Source organism: Falco punctatus (assembly GCF_963210335.1).
Source record: "Falco punctatus genome assembly, chromosome: 6".
NCBI lineage: Eukaryota > Metazoa > Chordata > Aves > Falconiformes > Falconidae > Falco > Falco punctatus.
This window is the reverse complement of record NC_137585.1, coordinates 12,500,148-12,506,173: the sequence shown is the minus strand read 5'-3', so window position 1 is coordinate 12,506,173 and position 6,026 is coordinate 12,500,148. Positions and strand designations below refer to the sequence as shown.

Below are 6,026 nucleotides of genomic sequence, written 5' to 3'. Positions count from 1 at the left end.
AAATACATGAATAAGTGGATTATAAAATGTGCATTTTCAGGGACTGTTTTCAATGTGAATAGAAGTAGCTTGCAATGAAAGGTGACCTTTCCATACCATCTTTCTCATGGCAACTTTCAAAATATATTTTGATGAATTTATACAGTGCTGGTGACAGCACTGCTGCATATTCCTATGGTAGAGCATACCAGCAGTGTCCTCCAACTTCAGCATCTCCTTAATGTGGCATGCTCTGAATGCCTGCTGGTGTAAGAACAATTTGTTCCTACTCACTATGGAACATAGATCCTGCTGTGTTGCTAGGTCAGTGTTTTCTGTTTTGCATTTCTGGGCTTTTTCTTTCCTCTCCCTGTTGAAATATACTTTTCAGTATGCATTCCTCTTTCTCTACAGAAAGAGAGTCTTCTGTGAATCTCCTTTCTTCCCCAAGTGGCCTGGCAGCTGTTTTCTAAAGCTGTCAAGGGTTCCCTTTCCAGAGGACTACATACAAGCTTGAGTTAGTTATTCTGCTGTTTCTCTGTGCCTCTGCACGCATGCTGTACCTCACCCACTGACTCACACTGAATACACCTTCTGCATTTTAAGCTTTCAGTAACGTTAAATACCCCTTCTGCACTGCAAGCTCTTGATAGTATCACCCTTTGTAGCTCAGGTCCCACTTGTTTCTCAGCCTAGCGGAAGCGGTGCTGCTATCTGCTCGCCCCAGAGCGATTTTTTGCTTGTTCAAAAGTTCTTCTGTTCAGCTGTATGATCAGGAGGAAAACTGTTAGCAGACAGCAGCAGCAGGTGGCAATGATGATGATGTTCAGTTGTAGGTGTTGAGCATGTGTTGAAACAGTTCTGCTACTCACAATGTTTTAAGTCTAGTTTGTTGTGTTGGTTTTTTTTTCACTTGGAAACACTGAGGTTTAGATTATTGTTACTTGTAAAATTTAACTTCTGTAAAATTCCAGGTTGTCCGGCATGTTCACCAGCAACAGTATTTTCAGACAAAGGGGTAAGTTCAGCTTGGGTTTAGGGACCCGAAACACTCTATCGAGCTAGGGGGGAATTAATTTGTGAGAAAGTTTTGGCCCAAAGGCCTTTATCTCACAAGCATTAGCCAGGTAAGGTTTCGTCAGAGTACATAGGATAACAGTGTTAGCTTTCCATTTAAACCTAGAAACCTGTCAGGGATCTCAGACAGAGAAAGGAGGAGGAGGTATCACCTAGATTTCTGATCAGCTAATTACTCTTGTGACAAGTATTTGTGCAAACCTTCAGAAAACTCTAGCTTGCTTACACTGCAGGGATCTGTGGATGAGAACAGAGAGTGTTACCATTCTCACTTCAGCAAGCTGCATTTCTTGTGACTTCGTTCTTAGGGTTTCTCGCCTTCCAAAATAAAATAGTAATTAGCTTTTTAATTACTAGTATATCAATAGAACCAAAGTGGATTGCTGCAGGTGTTTGAGAAACAGCCAATTAACTACTTCAGCTTTTGGGATTTACATAATCTTGTGTCTTTTTGCAGTAGCTCCTTAATGTTGTCATCTTTTCAATCCAATGCCACTGAAGGAGCGGCATTGTTAATTAAGCTAATACTGTCTACATGTGCTGGCAGATAAAAAAGGCTGACTGACAGCTAGGGAATGATGATGAAAGTTGTCTGTTTTAATCCTCTGCCATGGGTTTCTTGCGGAATGAGCAAATTGCAGTTCTGTGGATGTATTAATAAAAATACGTAGGCAGAATGATGAATGGCCCCTTGTGACTGCTTGTATTTACCTTGCATTTTTTTCTGAATCATGCTCTTTGCATGAATAAGACACACAATCAAAACAAATGTGCCTGTTATTAACACAGCTTTGCCTTGGTCTGGCAGAAGTACTACCATCCGCTGTAACTTTAAAGATCACCTGTTAATAAGGATTAAAATTATTTTCTTTGTTACTATAAAAACTTTTTCCCCGTCTTCATTAGTATATAACTGTTTTCAGACATCAGCGAGAATTTTATAAAGTAGCAATTTCAGGTTAATTAAACAGGTTGGAGAGAAGTGCAGAGATTATCAAGGATGCTTCTAAGTGTAATTTCTTCTATGTATGCTATTTTTCTATCATGCTTGATTTGAAGCTCTACACGGAGATGGTAAGATTGCAATGGAGGATGAATACTGATGCACTCCAGTTTTATTTTCTGTTGTGGGGAGCTGACTGCTAGCCTTCCAAGGAACATGAGCTTTTATGGTCACAACTTTACTATAGCAAGGAACAGGGAAAACTCCTAGTAGTGTTTCTCTTGTAGTGATCAGGCTACAAGAAAAAAATAGTGTGGGGCCTGTGCTTGGCAGCAATCATTTGTCCTGTGGGTAGGTGACATTTGGAAGCCTGGACCCCTGCAAACTCTTCTTCTGCCCTCCAAAGAAAAATGTAACTTGAGTTGCTTTTCATTAAACAATTAATCTAGGGTTTCAAGCTCTCTTCCTACCTGCACACCAGCTTTTCTATTCAAAACCATTTTGCAGAGATTTGTCACTTTAGCTCCCTCCTTTGAAGATTAAAATATTGTTACCTGTGTCAGAAAGTATTTTTGATATTGCTGGGGCCACTGAAGGATTGTTTTCACAAACTCATTTTCCTTTGGCTGCGATTGGACTGGACCTATTTCGAGTCAGTTTTTGTTTCTTATCTGAAAAGCAGAAACTTCTTAAACTGCTCCAACCTGATCACTTGTAACCATACACTGAAATGATACAGAAGCTCATAGCTAGCATCACTAGTATCCTTTTGTTTTGCTCCAGTGTTTGGATGAAGAATTAATATATAGCAGACTTGGGTTTTTACTTCTATTTTAGTTTTAATAATGCTAATATATTCTGTTGTGCTGCTTTCATACATGGAAATTACAGAAGTGTTTGCATGTTAAAATCTCATGGGAAGGGATTTTGTCTGATGAAGTCCCTGTGGTCTGATTTCCATTGTGATTTTTGCCTTACTGTTCCTTTTCCTTCACTCAGTAACTGCAGCTGCCCCATTTGTGACTCCCAGAACCCTGCTGATGGGTAGGGGACAGCTAGGCTGTGGCTGGCCTTCAGGGATGCTGGCAAATTGACTGGTGAGCAAGGACATGCGCTGGCTGGCTGGTGCACTGCTCTCGGAGTACAGAGTGATGGAGGTCTCTTTTGCTTTCACCTTCAAGTGGATAGGTTAGTCGAGTTAGCCCTGGATTTGTTAGTTGTCCAAACTGCATTAGCTTTGTGACTTCCCTTTCAAACTGAGTTGGAGTTGGCAAAGGGACTTGCAAGTTGCTGATGCTGACTGACTGCAAACACAATTGCGTAAGTCCTGGTTCCCCAGCAAACCAGGCTGGTGGTAAGTCCCAAAATGAGCTTGTGTGTACCCAAGCGTCTGAAGGATTCTTGGTTCCAGTTTTACATTTTGGATCACTTTTGACTGGAGTCTGTCTAAGAGAGAAGAATTCTGTGTAACCAGAGTGATTGAAGAGTCTGGAGATTGCTCTGTAAAGCTGAAATCAGCAGCTCACTTATGCTGGAATTTCAAAATTTGCAGCTGTGTTATGCTGATAAATGAAAAACCTTTTTCTTCAAGGAGTTTTATACATGTATGCACATGGTAAATTTCTCAACAAAGGAAAAATAGATTATTTCCTCAACTAGCTCTTCTGAGATACTCTTAAAATACCTAAACTGAGAAAGTGGTTTCTGAAAGTAGCCTTAATTAAAACCGAGTATGTGAATGGTAAAAGTAGTCAGGTGAACTTGAAACCCTAGTATTCAATTTTGATGACTTTGACTTGGAAATAGGAGCATTGCCAGTCATTTCTTACACAGCCTGTGCCCCTATAATATTTGGAAAAAATTCTCATATTCTGTCAGTTTTAAAGGTCAGACTTTTACCATCTAAAGATTGTACATAAATTTAATTAGGATCGTAGCCTCTTGGCATAAACTCTCCTGCTGCAAGTGTATGGCAGAAGGTTTGGCACCATGGAAGCACTTTACAGGTGCCTCCTAAGAGACACCTGTGAATAGGATGTCCAAATTAAGTTATGCTCTTACGTTTCTTTTAAACCGGAGGATTGTTATTTTAAGTTAAAAGCCATGAGAAATAAAGTGTGATTTTAGGGAAACTTAGAAGAAAGCCACCCTGAGAACTAAGGTGAGAATGCTACTGGTCTTGCAATCACAAGCAAGTTGCAGGGAAAAATACTGGATGCAAGGAACAAGTTACAGAGAGTGCTTTGTAAAGGGTGAGGAATGCTCTTATTTCTAGATCGGTGTGGTGGGTGGGTAGTTGGTCTCTGTGAGGAGTTTTTTCTCTGTACAGATCGTTGTTTCTCCCTTCGCCGAGCAGGACATTACCTGGGAAGACTAAAGAGAGGCAGCACCTCCGAGGAAGCTTTCTGCATGCTAATGATGAAGTTGCACCGACTTTGCCTCTGTGTATGTGCAGTATGAGCTGGATCTGTGCGAGGTTGGTGGTATCGTACATCCCATGCACGCTCTGCTCATACTGCAAAAGCCACTGCACTAAGTACATCCTTTACACTTTTGCCACTGCGCTAAATCTGCAGAGAGTTTTGGTAGACTGCCGAAAGGGTCATTTTCAATCAAAGATGTTCCTCTTGTGTCCTTTCTCATGCAGAACATCCATGTTTTGTTCATGTATTCCTCAAATACCTGAAATACAATACTCAAATATATTTCAAAGGTGTTTACTGGTGTGAAAAGATTTTCTCTAATGGGGGAAAGAGATTATTATTTCCCTTGAAGACAAAACTACAAATGCTTTGATACCTTGGTAGGAATTTCTCATGACAGTTAACATGATCAACAAGCAGGAACTGGTCTTTGAAGACACAGCTAGGTGACTTGGCCATCAAAAACATTGCCTGGCTGTCAGAAGCTGGCTAGTGTTGGCACATACAGGTGGCAGCCCCTGCACGGGGGTGATGGACAGTGGTGTGGAGCAGTAGTGGAAAGGCAGCATGTCTGCCATCGCACCCAGGATGGGACCTCTCAGGTGGGTCTTAGAAAGGTGCTGTTGTAGGCTCCAGAGCCACCTTGTACTGCATCATCCTCTCTTGAAATATTTTGAAACTGCTCTTTATATGTCTATCTGACTGTTTTCTGGCTTGTGCTGAGGTGGTGGCTGCCTTCCGCTGGTGTCCTAAGGTTATGCATGGTTGAGCTCTGAAAACTTGATGCTTTGTGCCATAGGCTGGTGCTGGCAGTGCAGCTTCTGGTATGAGGGCCAAGGGCCACATCCCCAACGTCCTCCTTCTTAAGGAAAAAAGTATACAACCTCAAGACTTCATTATGAGAAAGATGTCCTGGATTAATATGAAAGACCAAGTGAATAACGTGTCAAGAGCTGTTTCAAAGTCTGCAGAAAGCCTGATGGCAGATCAGATCCAGGCAGTGCTGTGGGTTGGTAAGAAAATCAGGGCTACTCCTGCTGCAGGTACAGCTAACTGGCAAATAACCTGAAAGCTCGCTAACTCTGCATATCATTTAATCGTTTTCCTTTCTGTATTTGGATCAATACAGAGAGGTACTCTGCAGAGTGTTCTGCAGAGTATGTACGGCACTGGAGATGGTAAATCTCCAGAGCTGAGGAGGAATGCTCTAGTGCCTCTGAAATAAGATAAGTAATTACACCCATCTGTATGTGGCCTCTGCTCTGTAATTCTACATAGTCTCAAAAAAATTAAAGTCCTTGATCAGTCCTTCCTCCCCAAACCATGGAAACAAAAGCGTCTCTCACTCTTGTACATGCAGTGAAAAAGCTAGTGTCTGGCCAGGCATGAGACAAGGACAAATTAAATTATTTGATGATGTAATTTATTTTTTTTCTATTCCCTTGCAAATGGAGGAACAAATCAAGAGCTGTTCTAAAATGGTTGAGATGCTGGACACAAAGAAATTACTGCTGTCTGTGCCACACCTGAATTTTATCCGGGAACTGGTTGCATGAGAAAACTAAAAGACAACTTTGTGTGTGTTAGCAGTAGTGCAGAATAAA

General features: G+C 41.3%; 1 protein-coding gene across 1 annotated transcript in view; it reads right to left on the bottom strand.

Moving 5' to 3' along the window:
* MANSC1 (MANSC domain containing 1) overlaps window positions 1–6,026 on the bottom strand; it is a 342,189-nt gene that overhangs the window by 213,000 nt on the left and 123,163 nt on the right. The window lies entirely within an intron of this gene.